At 39.3% G+C, this 25256-nt stretch overlaps 1 pseudogene; it reads right to left on the reverse strand.

The window, feature by feature from the left end:
- Positions 1-9411: 9411 nt before the first annotated feature.
- On the reverse strand, positions 9412-10708 carry LOC110933781 (annotated as a pseudogene).
- Between the last annotated feature and the right edge of the window lie 14548 nt (positions 10709-25256).

A 25256-nucleotide genomic window follows, 5' to 3' on the forward strand; every position in this document is an offset into this window, starting at 1 on the left:
GAACTTCAGTAGGAGTAGTAGGTGTATCCCAATCCTTAATCGCACTGATCTTGGAGGGATCTACATGAATACCTTGTTCGTTGACAATGTGTCCTAAGAATTGAACTTCTTTAAGCCAGAATTCACACTTGGAGAATTTGGCGAAAAGTTGTTCTTTCTTTAGGAGTTCCAAAGTAAGACGGAGATGTTGCTCATGGTCGGCTCGCGTCTTAGAATATATCAAAATGTCATCAATGAAAACGATGATGAACTTATCCAAATAAGGCTTGCAGACCCTATTCATCAAGTCCATGAAAACAGCAGGAGCATTAGTCAAACCGAATGGCATGACTGTGAACTCATAATGTCCATAGCGAGTACGGAACGCTGTCTTGGGAATATCTTCTTCATGCACACGAAGTTGATGATATCCAGATCGCAGATCAATCTTTGAAAAATAAGAAGCGCCTTGCAATTGATCAAAGAGATCATCAATGCGAGGTAGGGGATATCGATTCTTGATGGTAAGCTTGTTAAGCTCACGATAATCGATACACATCCTAAAAGATCCATCCTTCTTCTTGACAAAGAGAACGGGAGCACCCCAAGGTGAAAAGCTAGGACGGATAAAACCTTTGTCAGAAAGTTCCTGAAGCTGCTTAGATAATTCTTGCATCTCAGACGGTGCAAGACGGTATGGAGCCCTGGCAATGGGATTTGCACCAGGTACGAGATCAATACGGAACTCGACTTGGCGTGCTGGGGGTAGACCAGGTAACTCTTCAGGAAAGACTTCAGAATAATCCCGAACGACAGGAATATCTGAAATAGACTTACCCTTGTCTTTATCTGCTGTAACATGTGCTAAGAAAGCCACATAGTTCTTCCGTAGATACTTCCGTGCTTTAAAACAAGACATGAGTTTGAGACCACCGGCAGGCTTCTCACCACGAACCTGTAGGATCTCGCCTGTCGACAGCGGCACATGAACAATCTTCTCAGAACAAACTATCTCTGCGCGATGCTTAGATAACCAATCCATACCCACAATAACGTCAAAGCTTCCAAGTTGCATTGCGTGAGGTCAATAGGAAAAATATGGTCGTTAAGGTTCAACTGGCAGTTGCGGAGAACAAAATCAAGAATAATGGGTTCACCATTAGCAACCTCTACTGTCAAAGGTTTACCTAGTTTCGTTCTAGACACGCGAAGCATTGGCTCAAAAGACAATGACACAAAACTCTTGTCGGCACCCGAATCAAAAAGAACAGATGCAGGCTGATTATTAATAAAGAACATACCGTTCACCACTTCATTGTCTGCTTGTGCCTCTTGAGCATTCATGTTGAAGACTCGCCCTCGAGCCTGAGCCTGATTCTGATTGGCATTCTGATTCTGGTTGGCTAGTCTTGGGCACTGATTCCTGTAGTGGGTCAGATCCCCACAGTTATAACAAGCACCTGGTAGGTAGTTTGGTCGTGCAGCCTGACCCTGTTGCTGAGCAGGAGGCTGAGCAACCTGTTGAGCTGGGTTCTGAACTGCGCGATTATGAGCAAACCGACAAACATCGTCAAGGTGACCTGACTTCCCACAGTTAGTACAGAAACGACACTGATGCTGCGGCTGATGGTGACTGTTGCATCGATTGCACAAAGGTGCACTTCCTGAATAGGGCTTCTTTGCTGGAGGCTGTGCGGGTTGGTTGGGAGCTGCCTGGTTAGCTTGGGCAGTGACAGCATAGTTTTGGGAAGCCTTACGCTTCTTTCCCCTTTTCAATGAACCAGAATCCCTTCCATTCTTGTTTTGACCTTTCTTGCTATCTTCCTTGTCAGACGACTGTTTCTTGCCCTTGTCACCCTTCCTGTGTAATTTATTCTTTCGAATCTGCGACTCAGTCAGTGTCGCTGATAACTCGATTGCCTGACGGAGTGTGGTAGGGTTGCTACCAGTAATAATGTCTTATACCGAGTCAGGCAGGCCGTCGATGTACCTTTCGATAGCCTTGTCGAGTGGGGCGACCATAGTCGGGCAAAGCAGACTCAACTCCTCAAACCTATCAGTATATGCCCTGTGCTCGCCACTATCTTGTTTCAAATCATCAAACTCCTTCTCCAACGCTCGTTGCTCATGACGAGGACAAAACTCCCTCATCATAAGAGCTCTTAGTTCAGCCCATGTCTGTGCTAGAGCAACGTCTGCACCACGGTCTCTCATTACCCTATTCCACCATGTAAGAGCCCTCTTCTGAAACACGCTTGAAGAAAACTCGACCTTGCGATTATCCGGACACTGCACGTGGCGAAAAGTATTCTCGATGCTCTCGAACCATTGAAGAAGCCCAGTTGCTCCCTCAGAACCACTAAACTTGAGTGGTTTAGCCGAGTTAAAATTCTTGAAATTGCATGTACCATTGTTGTTGTTGTTGGCCTGGTTCCATTGAGCAAAGAGATTTGGGAATTGAGCAGCCATCTGCTGCGCAATAATTTCTGCCAACTCGGCAGTTGCTATCTGGTGTTCGTGTTGAGGAGGCATTCTAAAAGAGGAAAAACATGAAAGGAAACGAGTGAGATGATTGGATGAAGAGAATGAGATGAAACAGAATCAACAAAAACAAAGATGGTGGTTACGCATCGCAAAGCAAACAAGCGACACGAAATGTCTAGTCAAAGTAAGTGGGTCAAAATTATGTATCGCGAATACATGTTCGCCTATAAGTGAACACTCACCCCAAGAGTTCCTAGGTAAGAGTGACTGGTCCGATTATGTAGATTTGTACGAACACTCTAGCCTTAGACAGAAAACTCAGGGTACAGGCATTCACCCTTCCAGTTCGCACGTGTTCACACTATTAAAACTCGAAAATCTTGACGAGGTTTTGAAAATTCAAAGGGGTTCAAAACCATATAACAGAGGGTTCAAAACCTAGTAATCAATCATCCTAGAACAGATGATTAATTTTCAAAGCGGATTCGGAATCGAAATTCTCGTTGTGGTTATCACCTAAGGATAGGTGATGTGCATGTTTTACAATCTAAACACAAGATAACTTGTGTTAGGGTCCTAGAAAGTTATAGTCTAGGTCAAAGCATTACCAATAACCTAATTCCCTATAACCATTGGCTCTGATACCAACTCTTCTGTCACACCCCGGCCGCGTATAACATGCAACCGCGACGGAAACGCCGGGGAGTGTTGTTGATAGAATTAATTGTTTCATAACCATGGAAATTAAAGTTACATTTTTATTTATCAAACATAAGTGGTACATTGTCTTAAACAGGAAACAGAGAGTTCATAACATAATTAAACTAGTCTATCTTCATTTTTAGTCCCTAAGGCACAGGTCCGCCCTAGTGTCATGATCATCATCCTATGGAATAGCTCCTGAAAACACATGTGAAAGTAGGTACGTCAGCATAAAAATGCCTGTGAGATACACAGGTTTTGTGAAAATGGGATTCATGACTTGAGTTTAAAGAAATGTTTAATAACAGTCAGTCATGAACCTTGTAATTTGTCTTGCTTTGTAAACCTTTTGAAAAACGATAATATCAGATGATATGTATAGATAAGTGTAAGGTTAAACGAGTAACCAAGTAAAATGAGTTGAATAAGATAAGTTGTTTGTAAAAAATAATGTCTTGTGAAGAGTATGTTATTTGTGTAAAATGTAATGTGTCTAAACTGAAATGACTTATATAACGCTACGATATGTAATATTATACAAGCATTTATATATAGGAAGTACCAGCGGCGTATCCACCATGTTTGTATCATATTACATACGCCACGTTACTCCAACCATTTACCCAAACCAACCACCATGTAAATTGTTCATGTATAAATCAATTGTCAAGTGTTATTGTGTAAACCATATCGAAATGTCGATGTTCAATGTAAACCACCAAGTATGTATATCAATGTCAAAATGTTTATGTTTAATGTAGATCATGTAATGTATACCCAAAATATATCTTGTATGGTAAGTAAGATGTATCAACTAAACCATATGTAAAATGCACAAAACAAGGTGTTGAAGTAAAACATGGTTTAAATCAACGTTATGTTTCGTGGAACAATGTATGCTCTACTGATATAAACATTTATGCGGTATTGTGAAAATGCATACATCCAAGCCTTGAGACTGTGGCAATAAACCCTTAAACAAATTAAAGGTTTATCTAAGTTATGTATATCAAATTCCGTCATTCCTTCCAATCCAAATAAACCCAGGATTTCAGGAACGGGAGTTGTCAATTCCTATGGTACCACTACCTACTAACGAATGGCGTGATCAATGTTAATGAATGTATTGTTCCATGATAAACAAACCAAATGTCATACCAAAATGTCGGCATGTGATGAATAATTGTACTAAGTACGCACGTAATGGGCATACATAGCATAAAAGTCATGTGAATCAATGTACTAGTATGCTCAGTCAACATACATAGCAGAAATGTAATGTAAAACAATGTACTAAGTACGCACACAATGGGCATACATAGCATGAAACGTAATGTAATCATGTACTATAATGTACTAACGAACATAGCAGGTATATGATGTGAAAACATGGACAGCATGAAAGTAACAAGTAGGCACATGTGTTTCACCCCAAAACAGTTTGGAAAACAGTAAAAGAGGGGTTCAATGTACTCACCTGAGATTGCTTTGAATTCCTTGTGTAAAAATCACACAATGCTAGAGATCACGGGATATCAAACGACACCTAATAGGTAGCTATATTAATATACCGGACCAAAATCGGAAGGATCAGATAGTATGCGGGTTCGTAAACCAAACGAGTATGGAAACTCGTGTAATATGGTTTAACAAAGCCTACATACTAAAATGAAACCTAACCTAAGTGCTTACGGCCCATTACGACCCGTTTAGGTAGCTTATGCTACCTTAACGCGTCGTTCGCGTAGAACGCGTTTGGAACGCCTAACATCGTGACCACAAGGTATAACCTCGGAAGGTTACAGCTATGGTCACCTAATGTGTTTGGTTGGATCCTAATGACCGACGAAATGGGTCGGGTTCGAAAGTATAAGCGATGGTTTAGATCGCTTACCTTACGACCCTATATAAGCACTATACTAAAAGTGACGAGCTAAGCATGTTAGAACATGCTTAACTAAGTTTAGAAAACAGGTTTGGCATCAAAACAAACGGCTTTGATGCTCACGAGTAGTTTGGTTACAAAATACGCAAGAATGCGCATTTTGGCCGAAACTATGACTCGTCACTGAGCCTAGATAACGTGGTAATCAGTAGGTATAGTCGCCATGGACTATAACCATCGTGATCACGCTCACGTTATGAAGTTCCAATGAACTTCGTGTTGACCATAGGCTGGTCACATAGAAAGTCAAACAAAACTTTGACTTTCGGACTCGAAAAGCGAATAAAAGAACGAAAAAACACTTACGAAGGGTCCCCGAATGCTAATCTAGATCAAAATGGCTCAGGTATGAAACAAAGGTTCCAACTTAGAGCTTTAGATCAGATTGTGTGAGTTTTTAGCCAAAAGGGGGGGGATATTTATAGGAAAAGTAAAGCCGTTAGGATCGTTTCTTGAATATCGTGCCACGATCCAAGCCGTACACTTGTCAAGATGTTGTGGTGGCTTAATGTGACCCTAACTCTACAGATTGTGAAAGGGCATTGCCCTTTGGGATGTTTGAAAGGCCAATCTTAGCAAGAAAACAAAGTTTCTGCTACTGAAGGGGCCATGCGGCCCGCATCAGGATCAGACAAAACTCAGGCGGGCCGCCTGGCTATGTCTGGTCTGCACAAAGTTTCAGAAATGGCAATTTTGGTCCCTGTTGCATGTTTAAGCCATTTCCGACACTTCTAAGGCCCGTAAAGCCAACTTCAAGGCCCTAAAATGATGCCTAAACATTGTGGATATGAAACCTGCTCAGAAATATGTCGGATGTTGGTTTGTTTGGCCGTACGATCGCGATGTTCGGTTAATTACGACGGAATGCGCATAAGCGCGAAAAACGATCCAAATGACGCGACGAATGGATTTTTCTCATGCCAAACACTAAGGCATAATATAAGGATGCTTACATAAATTTTTTGGATGTCCGGATGTATTCAGAACGTAAGTTATGCGCGAAAGTGCAAACTTGTGCACTTTTTGACACTTTTAGCCCCTGAATGATCCAAAAGTTTGTTTTAGCATACCAAACCCCTCAAAGCCTATTTCTAAGCTATGTAAAGGATATTTATGGTATGTTTAACTTATGGACATGTTCCGGAATGTTTGTTACAGTTCAAATTGGCATACTTTTGCAGTTTGTCAAGTTTAGTCCCTGTAAGCGAATTAACTTGTTTTTGCCATACCAAAGCCTTTAAAACTTATTTCTAAGTTATGTAAAGGTTATTTAAGGTATGTTGAGTATATGTTGATGTTCCGGAGTATTTGTCGCATTAAACTGAGTACGTTTACGCACCAGTTTGCGTATAATTCTCAAGAAAGCGATGTAGAGTTTGAAATTGAACAAAAGTCAAAACATGAAAAATGTAAAACACAACCAAACAAACATTGGGATCAAATAACATTGTTTTATTGATAATAGAACTGTTCATAATGATTACAAGCACAAATGTTACAGTCTCCCCTACTTGTGGATATTTCGTCCCGAAATTTATTTAGAGGAAACTCGTGGAAAAAGATGCGGATATTTTGCCTTCATTTGATCTTCACGTTCCCAAGTAAACTCGGGTCCACGTTTAGATTCCCAGCGAACCTTGACCAAAGGAATGCGCTTGCGTTTAAGCCACTTGACTTCACGTTCCATGATTTCTACCGGTTTCTCAACAAATTTCAGTGTTTTATCAACACGAATTTCGTCAAGCGGTATGTGGAGGTTCTCATCAGCTAAACACCTCTTGAGATTGGACACGTGAAAGGTTGGATGAACATTTCCAAGTTCAGGAGGTAACTCAAGTCTGTAGGCTACCTTATCGATTCTTTCGACGATCTTGAATGGTCCAACGTATCTAGGTGCAAGTTTTCCTTTCTTTCCAAATCTGATCACACCTTTCCAAGGTGAGACCTTAAGTAATACACGATCACCGACTTGAAAATCCAAGGGCTTGCGTTTTAGGTCCGCGTAACTCTTTTGACGGCTTCTAGCTGTCTGAAGGTTATCACGAACTTTCGTTTGATTAAATAGAGTTGATTTGTGGGACACCACACCACATGAAGTATAACTCAAATCAAAATATGATTTTATGATTTTATTTTTTAACCACTAGAGTAGACAAATCAATTGACTTTAATTTCTAGACAATACATTCTACTTTTTATTATTACCTTTTTAAATGCCGTCGGATATATACATATAAAAATGCAATGCAAAATTTCAAATAGTGGCATGCACATGTTTAATATATCATAATCTAAGAGGATTTTTATAAGGTTACCTTTTTTCTTAAATGAGCATCCTTTTGCAAGGTGTGGATTTCACATCATCCAGAAAAGTGACCACCGTGTTTACAATCCTTACAGGTGATTCGGGTTTGTGTGATGTCGCTAGCGACTACAAAAACAAGGCTTTCGGAAAAACACCGTCGTGCTGATAACGTGTTGTAAATCAACTGTCTATTAGCAACCAATATATAACTCTAATAAATATGAGAGAACAATACTATAAAGATCATGTAGAGAACAAGAATATGGAGAATAAGAGAACATGAATTCTTATTCATTAAGATATCATCATGCAATACAAAGAAACCTATATATATAGGGTTCTTACATAATACAAAAAAAATGAAGAGATGGGAGTTAGGATGTGGATAGTCACTTTAATATAGTTTATTTATAATAGAATCAGTTTTGATTTTAATTATTGGAGGAAGAGTTATTTTTACTTTCAATCACAACAATTTGATATTTTATATAAAGGAAATCAAATATAGGCCAACCATCGTATCTCTTCGTCTCCTTTTCACATTTAAAACTTCCGGCCAATTCATAGCCATGGTGTCGGTTCGATATGTGTAGAATGGGTGCCAATTGCTTTTTGTATAGTTATATAATATACGCCTTAAGCTATTTAGTTTTTATTTAACATATTTTTCTTTAATAACTTTTGTACGTTAACTTTGAAAAAAATGTTTCACGGCGTTTCGGTATACACTTTGCTGAAATCAGAGTTATATTCAAAGTAGATCATTTTTTGGTATCATAAGCTATAGCAATTGTTAAAACCGTACTAGTGCTGCGACAAACAGAACCAATACCCACAACGGTACCGATATCAGGTATGATCGGATTTGGTATTGGTATTCGTTTTTATGGTTTTCAATCGATATAAAACATGTGTCGGTATCCTTCTGCGTATCACGATCTTACTCGTTCTTGTGTTCTTTAATCGATGTAAAATGCGTATCTATATTCGTTTGAGCAAATCACTCTTTTGTTTGTTATACTGAGTGGAAGTACCATATCGATATCATAACAAAACAAACTAATACTAACCGAAAGAGAATTCTTGTCGCATCACGCGAAGGATCTCACTAGTTGTCTATGTGATTTAGGAAGTCAAATGAATAGTGATTTTTTAATTTTTAATAATGTTTTATTCATCATTTAATTTGGTATTTTTAATAACGTCTGTACGTTTAGTATTTTTAACAATCTTACTTTGCAACTATTTTTTTTCTAACATTGTGATTATCACACCCCAACCGATGGTAGAAACATCGGAGTGAGACGAGTAAGATTGCTCGAGACTTCATAACACTATTTGTGACAATAATTAATCAAAGCCGATTTCATTTCATAACAAAAATTGTCAATTATAGCAAAGAAATCAAAATACAACACTTGAAATTCAAAGTACAACACAGTTTAATCAAAATACGATAACAAATCTAGCATTTCGATATGAGTTTCTAAAGTCGTCCCTGCTAGATTTCATCAAGATCATCATCATCAACCTGTAACATGTTTAAAAGTATAGTTCAACACACAAGTTTACCATTCCTATACTTAGTGCATCCTCGGCTTGTTTGCACCAATGTTTCAGGGCCGAGAGACTCATGAGTTGTTCTTCCTTTAGCGGCTCAAGTTGTGGCATTAGCATCTACCATGTAAAAGAAGACAAGAATAAATATTGAAAATTGTAAATTAGGGTTAAGCGAGTTAAAATAAAACTTGTCTTTTATTTCTGTTCATATATATTTTGTTTTATAAGAAATGAAATGAAATGTATGATCCTTTATGTTATGGTAGATATTTTTTGTATCTCAACTTAGCATTCTGTTTTTCTTTAATGTTTCCATGTCACAATAAGATACTTAAGAGTATGTTTAAACATATATACCACCATTGAGGGCAAATGTTAACTCTTAATATACGGTCAAAATAAGTAAGCAGTCACATCTTACATAAAATAGAGCACGTCATTGAGAGAGCCTTTCGGTAGGCGTTCTTCCCATTCCATACATAAAATAGCGACGTCATCCTTCATAGCATAGGCTTTCATTTGGAAAAGCTCATAGTAGTGGTTCAAGCTACTGTCCACGGATATATGAAGATCTGGTTCGCTTACTTGATTTTGCAACATAATCTTAAGTTCGTTGTCCCTCTTTCGTTGTTCAAAAACCCACAAATCATACATGATCTCAAACGCAACAATACCTACATATAAGTTGTCCATATTAATAATTTTTTACATGCATTGATAAAAGTTGTAATGTATATGTAACATGTTACATACCTGAGTTGATGTTACAAGATGATATACCTTTGCTTGTATTAAGTAAACCACCACACACACCCTGTTGTTGAGATCTCTCAAGTTCCTGCTCCAATTGTACCAACTTCAAACGACATGTTTCTAGTTGTTGAACATATGCCTAAAAAGAACATCAATGAAAAAGAATTAACCGAAGAAAATCGAGATAGTCATATTAGTTAATTGTGATGGAAGATATAAATAAAACATTTACTTTTTTTCTTAAGCGACTTTTACATGCAGCTTCTCTGTTTTGTGCTAATCTTCTTTGCAACTATAGGTAGATAGGCAAATACACACAAAAATATAGCATTAATACACATTTATGTATACAAGAAAAAACATAAGCAAACGAAGGAATGTATCACCTTATCGGACATGGTTTTCGCTGCTTCGTCTTCTAATGAAGGCCCGACCGATTCCTGATAGATGTTTTCAGTGCAACAAGTTGAAAAACTATATGTTAGAGAACAAGATTCATATTTACAAGAAAAGTAAGATAGGATGTTCCTATCCACATCACAAAGTTACAAACCCATGTTGGTCTATATATATATATATATATATATATATATATATATATATATATATATATATATATCTTGCTTTATTAAAGATTCCTTTTAATCTTTAAGTAATTTATTTGTGGTATTAAGAAGTAAGAACCATAAATATGCAAATATTATATCACACGGTAATATATTTAAGTTGTCTAAATATTTATTGTTCTAAAATAAACACAATATATTATGGAAGAGATCTATTCACATACAACTATGGAGCTACCTCTTATAAAATATAAGCTATCATGTTAAGAACACACCCTATACCTTGTTAGCTAGCGATGCATCCGTGGGGCTAATAGCATGTCCAAACGTGTTGTCGCACATGCCGATGTTGTTGAATGGATCATATATGCTCATCTTTCTTGATGTGGCAAACTGGGTGGTCATCAATGCCATTTCTAGTCGCTAAAACCTAGTAAGAATGTCGATCTTTAATACGCAAAATACCGATATAATTAAATTTCAATGTATATAATTAAATTTCATTGTATGATCAAAACTAGGGGTGGCAAAATGGGTGGGTTGGGCAGGTTTGGGTAATGGGTTAGATGGGTTTATTAAGAAATGGGTTAGGAAGGGTTTAGGTCAAGATGGGTTTTTGTCAAAATGGATTTGGGCATGATAAAAAATCCAAAAAATTATAAAAATCCAAAAAATTATAAAAAATCCTAAAAAAATAAAAATAAAAATCCAAAAAATTCTAAAAAATAAAAAATAATAAAAATTCCAAAAAAATCAAAAAATCAAAAAAATAATAAAAAATCCAAAAAATTCTAACAAATAAAAAAAAATAATAAATCCAAAAAATAATAAAAAACCCAAGAAATTCTAAAAAAATCCAAAAAAAAAAATCAAAAAAATCAAAAAAATAATAAAAAATCCAAAGAATCCTAAAAAAATTAAAAAAAATTCTAAAAAATAAAAAAATAATAAAAAAACAAAAACTCTAAAAAATAAAAAAAATAATAAAAAAAACAATAAATTCTAAAAAATCAAATCAAAATATAAAAAATAAGAAAATCGTAAAATTCTAAAATTTCCAAAAAAATTGTAAAAAAATACTAAAATACCAAAAAAAATCTGAAAAAACCAAAATATTCTAAAAATCAAAAAAACTTTAAAAAATAAAAAAAATCTAAAAAATCCTAAACTTTTTTTTAGAATTTTTTGGATTTTTTTATTTTTTTTATTTTTTCCATTTTTTAGACATTTCATAGAATTTTTTGGATTTTTATTATTTTTTTGATTTTTAGAGTTTTTTGGATTTTTATTATTTTGTGATTTTTTAGAATTCATTAGTGTTTTTTTGATTTTTTATTATCCTTTTGATTTTTTAGATTTTTTTGATATTTTATTATTGTTTTGATTTTTTGGAATTTTTTGGATTTTTTATTATTTTTTGATTTTGTAGATTTTTTTAGATTTTTTATTATTTTTTGGATATTTTATTATTTTTTGGATTTTTTTAATTTTTTGATTTTTTAGAATTTTTTTTGATTTTTTATCATGCCTAAATCCATCTTGACAAAAACTCATCTTGACCTAAACCCATCCTAACCCATTATTTAATAAACCTATCCTAACTCAAACCCATTCTAACCCATTTAAATCATAACCCAGTACCCGTTTACCAAACCTACCCATTTTGCCACCCCTATTGTAACACCCCAGTGTTTCGAAAGTCAAAGTCAAAGTCAAGATTGAAGTCAAAGGAAGAAAAGATTGCTAATTGCAATGTGTCTCTCCTTCCTCAATTCCTGTTTTGACTTATTTAACTTGTAGTTAGTCTATTTTGTGTCTTACGTTAGTTGTATTATGTGGAGTAATTGTCAAGAATCGCAGTAATCGACGAATATTATCGATACGAATCGCTTTACGACTGTGAATAATAGGAAGTAACAATGCGATAAAGTTATTTAAACGCTAATCGAACTAATCAAATCAGCATCGCACTCGCAACTCGAATATCACATTTTTGGTAATTGATATACGTGTGTGTGCCTTATGTGTTACTTGTGCGTGTTTATTTATGTTATGTGTGGTAATCAATCGAATCGCAATCGAAACGCAATCGAACTCAATCGAAATCGAACTATGATAATTAGTGGAGAAGAGACAGCGCGCGATATGAATAGTTGGGATTAAAAGTAATTTGAATAGGAAACTCTATCGTATTTACATCACCCGTAATCGAAATCGAAATACCAAAAAATCGTCGCAGCGCGCACTTGAATCAGATGCCATCCGACCGGGCTGCCATCCGGTCGATGTGCCATCCGACCGACCTGTCATCCGGGTGAGATGTCATCCGACCGACCCACCCTTTCCTCTTTTGAAATCCTATAAATACCCATGTCACTTTCATTTTTTCTACTATTGGCAACTCTCTGACCGAACAGCCCGTGCTCCTCACATTTTCTTCGATTTCCCTCAAATCTGGTAAGATCTCGTCCTAAATCTTGTACTTCCTTAATCTACACGCACTCCTACACCTTTCTATCTTTTGAATCTTAACTTTTAACCGTGAAATCACTAGATTTGAGGTGTTCTAGGATGATGTCATCATGGTGTTCTTGGGAACTTCATGTTTTGGCTTCAATCCACCAAGAACCACTTAGATCTACTCGATTTCCACATAAATAAACAAAGATCTCTTGTAGATCTGAACAAATCATGGTGAGAAAGGATTGAAAGATGGTTTCTAACTTTCTTTCAACTCTTTCACACTCAATGCACTCAAAACCGGTAGAATCGGACCATGTTCTAGTCTTCTACTCAATCTTGGTGTCGTACTAGCTCAAGATCTGGATTCTACACACGAGACCACCGATTTCGGATTAACTAAAGAAAACCGCCTTGCACCAGTTGACTGGTCGAACTAGGGTGATTCCTGTTTGACTGGACCACTTGGGTCAAGATGGGGTTCTGTTGGTTAACACGTTATCAAAGTGTCTCGATAAAACTACAAACACTCAAAACGGCCAAGGAAAGACAAACGGAATGACCGGCACAGAGTGTTGTCCAACCGGACTACTGTCCGAACGGATGGCCATCCGAGCGACTGGCCATCCGAACGGCTGACACTTTAGGTCCCACACTTAACAAACTGAAGTTGAGTATTGAACGAATTGCTATCCGACCGGACTACCATCCGACCGGATTACTCTTCGGATCATGAGATACTTGACTTTAACACTTAATCGATTTTTCGAACATGTTAAATGAACTCAGGATGCCACCCGACCGGACTGCTGTCCGATCGAGTGACAACCTGCTGTAAACTTATTCTCACTGAAGTGTTAACGCATCGGATTGCCATCCGATTGGACGACCGTCCGATCGACCAACCTGAAGGGTAGGGATACTTCAATGTTTTCAAAGTACTACAACAAAAACTTCAAAAGTCAAGCCATCGTACAAAAAACACATCATCCTCAAAGGAAGAAACAATCCACTCGAACAGTCATCCGACCGGACTACCGTCCGACAGGATTGTCACTGCACGATCGGCTGTCCGACCGGATTACTATCCGACCGAATAGCTATCCGACCCACAAACACTTGCATCGTTTTACGCGTCTCTTATCGTTGTGCTATCGTTCTGATCAGGCTAACCCTACTCTCTAAGAGCTCCTTTCAATCCATCAACCGTTATGAGTATACTCGATCCCTTTTTGCTTTACGCACTTTTGGGTGTTACATAAGTTAATATTACAAAATCACAAACGAACACACTACGCAATACTTTAAACGCTAACCGTTACCGCATGCTATACGTGACTTAATGAATGCTTGTTTGTTATGTTTACACATGGAATGCTCTCTACCTGCCTTAACGACGATAGTACTATAGTTTGGACTCAGCACCTGTTCACACAGGGTTTGTTAAGGACAATTATTTGCATGGATTACAGTGGTGATCATGTATTACGAACTGCCTTGGGCAGTCAACCCGTAGTCATTGGTATCGATAGGTTCATGTCGATAACTAACATGCTTCGTTTTCCTTTGTGTACGTGCTGGTTATGCGTAAACTATTTTGAACTCTATATGCTATTATCAAACTTGTATACTCGCCTTTACACAATGTGTATTGACTTTATTTTAACGTATGTGATAGGTGTTTAGGATGCTTATCTGCTAGGAAAGCGAGGCTAGAATAAGGTCCTAGAGGCCAGCAAATAGTTGTCTGTACAATTTGAATCTGAGTTGTCGGAACAAAACTAATTGCCTAGATATTGTCTGTAATAATTTATTTGCCTTTTGAGACATGGTATGGGACCTGTTATTTTAAATTGATTGGTAATGATAATTGTTATGGAAACTCCTGGACAATCTGTTTCGCTCAGTGCCACGCCTCGATGTTTCCGCCATCGGTTGGGGTGTGACAGATTGGTATCAAAGCCATAACTATAGGGAATTAGGTAAGACTCGACCTAGTCCGGGCCGATGTCTTAGAGACCTAGTCTATAGTTAGGAACCAACAGATCGACTTGTACAAACCCTTAAAGGTTTGGTACGAGCTTATGTGCTATATCTCGCCATTCTCGCTTACACTATACTATCACTGCACATTTATTCAAAACCAAACGAGTAATCTAATCAAGATTAGGTGTGAAAACCGAAAACTCTCGATTAAATTGCTTGTTTGATCTGTATTTATCTATAAAATGCGAGAATTCGCGTTGAACCAGGAGTGAAATCCATACTTTAGCGCGAATTATCGTCCTCATTTTTATTTAGATAAGAAAGGAGTTGTCAAGCCAGGGGTGAAATGTGACGCCCAGCGTCCCTGAACTTTAGGCACTTGGCAAGAATAGTCCCTGAACTTCTAATAAGTTGTTAATTTTAGTCCCTGTTGTTTTATGGAGTTAATGTTTTGATACTTTTGGTGTGAATCTTGCTGAAACTATGATGCTTGATTCTTTATTCTAGAAGCTTGATTCTTGACACTTAAGCTATGAGACTTGATACTTAATCTAGATACTTGACTCTTGATGCGTAATCTAGACACTCGATCCTTAATGATTAAACTAGATAATTGATTCTTGATTCCTTATGATTTTGATACTTGATACTTGGACTCTTGATTCTTGATGCTTGAGAGACTATGATTCTTGACTCTTGAGAGTTAAATTTGATTCTTGATTGAACGAGAGACTGGAGCCTCGTCACTGGCAAAATATATGAAACTTAAAACTTGGGTGTGAAATATGATCTAAGTACTTTACCTAAACTATACTTAACGCAACGCTTAACCTAACGCGTAAAACAAATCAGAATCGGGAAACGCGGAAGGATGGAATGGCCAGAGTGGCCATCCGATCGGATGACCATCCGATCGGACGACCAGTCGATCGGATGACACCCCAGCCGAACCACCTTTCCTCCCTTCTCCCTTCACTATAAATAGGCTGTCGCATCACCATTATGAGTGATGTGACAGCTCTGGCCGAACCAGACGCACGCGCACACTAATCTCTCATTTTCCCATCGATTTCGGTACGTTTCAAGCTAGATTCTTATAACTTCTTACTCTACGCATCATTCTCTACGTGATTCTCACTTGAAATCACATTCTTCACCATGAAATCTCTCAGATCTGAGTTCTTGAGGGTGATGCCATCATGGTGGTTTGTACAAACTGCCATGTGATGTCATTCTAAGCGAGATATAGCTCGGATATAAGGTATTTCATATGTTTTTACACTAAATCTAAGTTAAATCTATACTTTTCATATAAGACTGGGTTGTTCTTAACCTTTTCTTCAAATTTCTGATTTACTTCGGTGATGAACGTGATTGAACGGACTGCAGACTTGATCGGTGGTCTAGAGTTGGTTTAAGAACGGATTGTTCACTGATCAAGACGATCACAAGATGGATTCCGGCATAAACCCGTCGCTAACAGACAACTGGTTGGGCTAGGGTGGTTCCTGACCGATCGGAATGACTGATAAACGACAAGTTACTGTTGTCTCAGTACGTTCCGTGACGTCACCATCTAAATTTTCAAACTTAGGAATTTTACGAAAGTTGGTAAATAAGAACAATAGGCCAGCCGATCGGACAACCATCCGATCGGACAGCCTTTCTTCATAATAGGCCAGCCGATCGGATAGCCATCCGATCAGACAGCCTTTCTTCACACTAGGCCAGCCGATCGGATTATCATCCGATCGGACAGCCACATTGGTTTTATTTCACTGTTGTTCTCAACCGAACGGATGGCAATCGGATCGGATAGCCATCCGATCGGGCAGCCATTAATACTGAACATACACAAGGCCACCCGGTTGACTGGCCATCCGACCCAGTGACCTGTTAACCACTTTATTCAATCTCGATATTCTGTCCGACTCTTACCCTATTGCAATCTAATCAGGCTAATCCTTAAAGAGCTCCCTTTGATCCAATAACAGTTGCGACTGTTAAACAATCACTGCGAGTATACTCGATCCCCTTTTACTTTAAACTTTTGGGGCGTAACATGTATTCTATAAAACTTAAACTTGAATCTTTGAAACTTATGCTCTATCCTATGTGGACTTGTGATTCTTGATTCTTGACTCTTTGTGCTATGTGACGTTTAATCCAGAGTGTGTAGTTCCGCCTTAACAATAGTAGCGCTATAGGAAGATGCACCTCTCCCATTATTCTCGGGGGGTATTGTTAGGAGGATTCTAGTTTACCTTGAGTCTTGGGAAAACACCAAAGCACCGGGATACTTGGGCTATCACTGTGTGGACTACGACACTAGCACGACTGAAACTATTTTGTTACATTTACCATGGATATGAGTTGTTTTAATCTATTATCCTATTATCAAACTTGTATACTCTCCAATACTTTTGTATTGATATTTTAATACATGTTGCAGGCTGATAGGATGCTATGGGATGCATGGAATCAAGCTTGGAGATGCTTAGAAACGTCACCTAGTTAACTTAGAGCCTTTTGAACGATTTGAACAATATTTGTTATGGTCTGTATTCAGTACTTGTGTCAGTGGTGCTTGCTTTTAGATAATGTTATGATGAAATTGATCTAAATTCTATTGAAACAAATAGTGTTATGGATTCTCATGAGCAAACTGAACGCTTAGTGCTCGCACCCCGATGTTTCCGCCATCGGTTGGGGTGTGACAGATTGGTACCAGAGCCATAACTATAGGGAATTAGGATAAGTAGGAATACTTGCTCTAGTCTATAGTCCTTGGAATCTTGACTCTTATTTGTCGTTTAAGACTTATGCATTCTACTGTATCTTCTTCCTAGCAGCACATGCTCCTATTGAACTTACATGCCTTTCCTAAGGCTGATACAATGTGCACTTTATACTATGAAAACGCTGTTATACAGTGTTTATATTTTGCACGAGATTTGCCCACATGATAGGAGTGACTTCCGAACCTTGATGGGAAATCTCCACATTATTCTAATAGGCCTTGTCTGCGGATAAGTGCCCACAACATTTAGGGTACGATGTTGTCAAGTTAGAGGTGAAACTCAGACCCTGATAACAAGTCCCACTCATGTCTCACCAAAGTCTCGTGACTTCCGATCAATTGAGTACGTGAAATGACCAAAAGGACGGATATCGTAGGCCTAACATCGATGACGTATTTCTCTAAGTAAGTCAAGACGACTTACCTCAATTCGAAGGGGGTTCGAATCACTTTGGTTAGTCGCCGTTCCTCTACCCGGAACAATCCTATGTTTTATAAGCCTATCTTGCTTTTATGTCATCTCGAATCTTCATAAATGTGGTTTTATCTATGAGGTTTTAAACTTGATTCTTCTTTCGTTTTGGTATACTTTTACATGAATCACACGTTGTCCGCAATCTGAAACATTAATCCTAATCTCATAACTAAATTTATAAAGCTTTATTCTATGAGTAAGCTGTGTGGTAATCTTGATTGACTATTATGTTTTGAGGTGTTGATTTTGGGTATGAAACACTAACATGACCTAGAAGTACGAGACAGAAGTGGCATGTCCGAAGCATGGTGGATACGCCGCTGGTACTTCCTATATATAAGTGCTTCCGACATGTTACCAACTTTCGTACCAAGTGCCATATGAGGGTAGTGTTTGCAGACCAGTGTGGATAGTCTATGTAGTCTATGGAAACCTTATTCGCAAAGTCTACAGGGAATCTATGTAATCTATGAAGACTCTAAAGCTATGCATGTAATCTGTGTGTACTCTAACAATGTTAATCTATTGTGTTGAACTATTGAGATTAATCTGTGGCAATCTATTGAGTTAATCTATATTAATCTATTAAGTAATCATGTTAAACAATTGGGTTATTCTATAAGCCAATCTATGACGATCTATCGAGAAAACTATGAATAAACTATGTGAATCTAATCTATGAGAAGCTATTTGAGCAATCTATGATGATAATGATAATGATGATGAGCAAATTGCTATGTTTGATAATTGCGACACGTAACATGACACCAAGTACGAGGCAAGGCGATGTGTCCAAAGCGTGGTGGATATGCCGCTGGTACTTCCTATATATAAGCGTTTTCGGCACGTTGATCAAACTTCGTACAACGTGCCATGTGAAGGCCGTGAGTTTTGTGGTGATTCAATCTAGATTCTCTAATGTATCGTGTGCGTAATCTGTATTGTGAGATCTCGTGAATCTAGACTCATACGATCCTCTTGTTGGATCTTTAGGATGTCTTCGCGAAAGCTATCCGGCACTCTCAGAAAATCCAGGGAGAAGTCTCAGAAAAAGATGATGTCATTCATGGCCGACCAGATTGCTCAAGTCATGCCAAAGATCGTCTCTGAGCTCCAAGGATCTAACACCCCTCCATCCTCTGTGGACTCCAAGGCTGAGAAGCAGAAGCCTGCAAGGTTCAACTACAAACATTTCATCTCTTGCAACCCTAAGTCTTTCACGGGCAGTGATGGGGTGACTGCTATGCTCGAGTGGTTCGACAACATCGAAGTTACCTTCATTAACAGCGAGTGTCCGGATCATCTGAAAACTAGGAGTGCAACTGGAATGTTTCAGGACAGAGCATTGGAGTGGTGGTCGAATGAGAGAAACATCCGTTCAAATGAAGAAGCCTATGCTCTTCCATGGGCTGAGGTACGAGAATTAATGATGCTTGAGTTCTGCCCTCCTCATGAGCAGTTGAAGCTTGAAGAAGAATTTTGGCATCTGAAGCAAGTTGGTGATGACAACCTGGCATATACTACTCGTTTTAAGCAGCTGAGCCTCATCGTTCCTCACTTGGTTTCAACCCCTAAGCGGATGATAACCAAGTACATCAATGGTCTACCTCCTGCTATGAATGATTCTATCGAAGCAGCTCAACTGGAAACTATTGAAGAAGTCTATCGTTTGGCAGCAAGTTTGAACAACAACCGTGTGCGTGATAAACAGTTCGCTACTCCTGCTCCCTCTAAGTCTACGAATCAAGTTACTCAGCAGCCAGGCAGCAGTAAGAACAAGAAAAGAAAATCCCAGGGTTCTGGATGTAATGCTATTACTCCCGCTGCAAACCCTGCTGCTAAACCCACTGCTGCTAACCCTGCTGCTCCTAAAGCTAAGAAACAATACACTGGACCTCATCCCAAGTGTGTAACTTGCAGCTACCATCATCCTGCTACTTCTACATGTCGTCTGTGCACCAACTGTAATCGCTATGGTCACACAACTCCCTACTGCCGTCAAGTTAACGCAGCCCAGCCAGCTCAGCAAACCCAGCTCAGGCAGCTCTACATGCACCTCCAGCTCCTCTACAGAATCCTAGGCCAGTCAATGCTGTTCGTGCATGCTACAAGTTTGGAGATACTACCCACCTCCATAACTAGTGTCCTCAGCTGAACCAAGACCAACAACCAGCCGCTCGTGGACGAGCGTTCAACCTTAACGCGAATCAGGCTCGTAATGACAATGACGTTGTCAATGGTATGTTCCTTGTTAATAACCTTTATGCTTCAATTCTATTTTATACTGGTGCCGATAAAAGCTTTGTGTCCGTAGAATTTGAGTCTTTGATAAACTGTACACGCTCCAAGTTACCAGAGTCATTCTCCGTTGAGGTCGCCAATGGTAAGTCGATTCTTGTAAATTCTATCGTTCATGATTGTTCCTTAACTCTTAACAATCGCGTATTCACAATTGATCTTATCTCGATGCGTTTGGGTAGTTTTGATGTCATCATTGGCATGGATTGGTTGCGAAAGAACCATGCCGAGATTGTTTGTCATGAGAAACTTGTTCGTCTTCCTCTTCCCTCTGGTGATACTTTGATCGTCTATGGAGACCGACTTTCAAAAGGACTAAGGCTAATGTCATGCACACAAGCGAGCAGAAGCTTATGTAAACAGAACCCTGCCTTCTTGGCCCACGTGGTGGAACAAAAAGGCAAGGGGAAGAACATAAGCGACGTTCCAGTGGTGTGTGACTTCGCCGGTGTCTTTCCTGAAGATCTTCCTGGTCTCCCCCCTCCCCGATCTGTTGATTTTCGCATTGATCTCGTACCTGGTGCGACTCCTGTCGCCAGGGCTCCCTACCGTCTTGCACCTTCGGAAATGCAAGAATTATCTAGTCAACTTCAGGAGCTACTCAATAAGGATTTTATTCGTCCAAGTACCTCCCCATGGGGTGCTCCCGTTTTATTTGTCAAGAAGAAGGATGGTTCCTTCCATATGTGTATTGATTATCGTGAACTGAATAAGCTTACCGTGAAGAATCGTTATCCGCTTCCTCGCATCGATGACCTATTTGATCAATTGCAAGGCGCATCTTGTTTCTCGAAAATTGACCTACGTTCTGGATATCATCAACTACGTGTCCTCGAAGATGATATTCCTAAGACTGCATTTTGTACTCGATATGGGCACTACGAGTTTGTAGTCATGCCTTTTGGCTTGACTAACGCACCTGCAGTATTCATGGACCTTATGAATCGTGTGTGTAAACCTTATTTGGATCGTTTTGTGATATTCTTTATTGATGATATTCTTATCTATTCTAAGTCTAAAGCCGACCATGCTCGCCACCTATGCCTAATGCTTGAACTTTTACGTGGTGAACGTTTGTATGCTAAGTTTTCTAAGTGTGAGTTTTGGATTGACGAAGTGCAATTTCTTGGTCATATTGTTAGTAGACAGGGTATTAATGTTGATCCTTCGAAAATCGAGGCAGTGAAGAATTTTTGTACGCCTAAATTCGTGCCTGAGATTTGTTCTTTCCTAGGATTGGCGGGTTATTACCGCCGGTTCATCGCAGATTTTTCAAAAATCGTTGTTCCTCTTACTACGCGAACCTAAAAGGAGAAACCTTTTGTTTGGGGTCCCTAGCAAGAGAACTCCTTTCAAACCCTTAAGAATCTTTTGTGTAATGCCCCTGTGTTAACTCTACCTAATGGCAACGACGATTTTGTGGTATATTGTGATGCCTCGAACCGTGGATTGGGCTGTGTGCTCATGCAACGGGACAAGGTTATTGCTTATGCCTCTCGTCAACTCAAAGTACATGAGAAAAACTACACTACACACGATCTGGAGCTTGGTGCAGTTATTTTTGCGTTAAAGATCTGGCGACACTACCTATATGGTACAAAGTGTGTGGTCTTCACCGACCATAGGAGCCTTCAGCATATCTTTGACCAACAAGAGCTAAACATGCGACAGAGACGTTGGGTGGAATTGCTTAACGATTACCACTGGGAAATTCGCTATCATCCTGGCAAGGCAAACGTAGTAGCCGACGCCCTTAGTCGTAAAACCCACTTCAAGGCTATCCGTTTATCTAGTGATTTGCATGCTTGTATTCGCGAAGCTCAGTATTCGTCTGCTAATGAAGGAAGTCTCACCGTTGAAGTTCATGGCGCTAATGTGGATCAACTCGAAACTAAATCCGATGGTCTTCAGTATTATCTAAATCGCGTCTGGGTACCAGATCGCGATAATCTCCGTGATCTCATTATGACTGAGGCTCACAAATACCGTTACTCTATCCATCCAGGTGCCGACATGATGTACGAGGATCTGCGTACAACTTATTGGTGGCCTGGCATGAAGAGGGACATTGCTGCCTATGTGTCTAAGTGCCTTGCCTGCTCGAAGGTAAAAGCTGAACACCAGCATCCTTCTGGACTCTTGGAGCAACCAAAAATACCTGTCTGGAAATGGGATAGCATTGCTATGGACTTTATTACCAAGCTACCCCGTACCTCTAAAGGCCACGATTGCATCTGGGTGATTATTGATCGTTTGAACAAATCCACTCACTTTCTTCCTATTCGTGAAGATTGCAGAGTGAAGAAACTTGCCCGGATCTATACCGATGAGATTATAAGCCGTCATGGCGTACCTCTTGACATAATCTCAGACCGTGATGGTCGTTTTACCTCACGTCTTTGGCAAACGTTTCAATCCACTATGGGTACGCACTTGAATCTTAGCACGGCCTTTCATCCTCAGACGGATGGTTGGGTCACTAATGAAATACCGCATTTAGAAGTCCATTTACTCCGAAATTTAGACAGACCGAGCGTACTATTCAGACCCTCGAGGATATGCTTCGTTCTTGTGTCATCGACTTTGGTGGTAACTAGGATGTACATTTACCATTGATAGAATTCTCGTACAACAATAGCTACCATTCCAGTATTCAGATGGCTCCTTTCAAAGCTTTGTATGGGCGAAAATGCCGATCTCCTCTCAGCTGGCATGAAGTTGGGGAAAAGCAGTTCACCGGTCCTGAGATTGTTCAAGAAACAACGGATAAGATTCTTCAGATCCGTGATAACTTGATCAAGGCTAGGAGCAGACAAAAGAGCTATGCTGATAATAGGCGGAAGCCTCTGGAATTTGCTGTTGGTGACCGACTTCTACTCAAGGTATCTCCCTGGAAGGGAGTAGTTCGTTTTGGGAAGAAGGGAAAGCTTGCACCTCGCTATGTGGGTCCTTTCGTGATACTTGAAAGGATTGGCAAGGTAGCATACAGACTCGACTTGCCACAAAAGCTAAACAACGTGCATCCAGTGTTCCATGTATCTAATTTACGAAAATGCCTAGCCGATGAAGGACTGCAAGTTCCTCTTGAAGACTTGCAAATAAATGAGGCTGTTCAGTTTGTGGAGAAACCAGTCGAAATCATGGATCAAACTGTCAAGCGTCTGAGGCGCAGCAAAATTCCCATTGTCAAGGTCAGATGGGAAGGGAAGCGTGGTACCGAATTCACTTGGGAGCTGGAAAGTGATATAAAGGCTAAGTATCAGCAGCTCTTTGAGCAGTCTTCATCTAAGATTTTGGGGACGAAATCTCCTAAAGGAGGGGAGACTGTGACGCCCAGCGTCCCTGAACTTTAGGCACTTGGCAAGAACAATCCCTGAACTTCTAATAAGTTGTCAATTTTAGTCCCTGTGGTTTTATGGAGTTGATGTTTTGAAACTTTTGGTGTGAATCTTGCTGAAATTATTATGCTTGATTCTTTATTCTAGAAGCTTGATTCTTGACACTTAAGCTATGAGACTTGATACTTAATCTAGATACTTGACTCTTGATGCATAATCTAGACACTCGATCCTTAATGATTAAACTAGATAATTGATTCTTGATTCCTTATGATTTTGATACTTGATACTTAGACTCTTGATTCTTGATGCTTGAGAGACTATGATTCTTGACTCTTGAGAGTTAAACTTGATTCTTGATTGAACGAGAGACTGGAGCCTCGTCACTGGCAAAATATATGAAACTTAAAACTTGGGTGTGAAATATGATCTAAGTACTTTACCTAAACTATACTTAATGCAACGCTTAACCTAACGCGTAAAACAAATCAGAATCGGGAAACGCGGAAGGATGGAATGGCCAGAGTGGCCATCCGATTGGATGACCATCTGATCGGACGACCAGCCGATCGGATGACACCCCAGCCGAACCACTTTTCCTCCCTTCTCCCTTCACCTATAAATAGGCTGTCACATCACCATTATGAGTGATGTGACAGCTCTGGCCGAACCAGACGCACGCGCACACGCACACTAGTCTCTCATTTTCCCATCAATTTCGGTACGTTTCAAGCTAGATTCTTGTACTTTCTTACTCTTTGCATCATTCTCAACGTGATTCTCACTTGAAATCACACTCTTCACCGTGAAATCTCTCAGATCTGAGTTCTTGAGGGTGATGCCATCATGGTGGTTTGTACAAACTGCCATGTGATGTCATTCTAAGCGAGATATAGCTCGGATCTAAGGTATTTCATATGTTTTTACACTAAATCTAAGTTAAATCTATACTTTTCATATAAGACTGGGTTGTTCTTCACCTATTCTTCAAATTTCTGATTTAATTCGGTGATAAACGTGACTGAATGGACTGTAGACTTGATCGGTGGTCTAGAGTTGGTTTAAGAACGGATTGTTCACTGATCAAGACGAACACGGGACGGATTTCGGCATAAACCCATCGCTAACAGACAACTGGTTGGACAGGGGTGGTTCCTGACCGATCGGAATGACTGATAAACGCTAAGTTACTGTTGTCTCGGTACGTGCCGTGACGTCACCATCTAAATTTTCAAACTTAGGAATTTTATGAAAGTTGGTAAATAAGAACAATAGGCCAGCTGATCGGACAGCCATCCGATCGGATAGCCATCCGATCGGACATCCTTTTTTCACACTAGGCCAGCCGATCGGATTAAAATCCGATCGGACAACCACATTGGTCTTATTTCACTGTTTTTCTCAACCGAACGGATGGCAACCCGATCGGATAGCCATCAGATCGGGCAGCCATTAATACTGAACATACACAAGGCCACCCGGTCGACTGGCCATCCGATCGGACAGTCGTTCGATCGGCCAACCATCCGACCCAGTTACCTGTTAACCACTTTATTCAATCACGATACTCTATCCGACTCTTACCCTATTGCAATCTAATCAGGC

This window comes from Helianthus annuus, chromosome 4 (assembly GCF_002127325.2).
Source record: "Helianthus annuus cultivar XRQ/B chromosome 4, HanXRQr2.0-SUNRISE, whole genome shotgun sequence".
Taxonomy (NCBI): domain Eukaryota; kingdom Viridiplantae; phylum Streptophyta; class Magnoliopsida; order Asterales; family Asteraceae; genus Helianthus; species Helianthus annuus.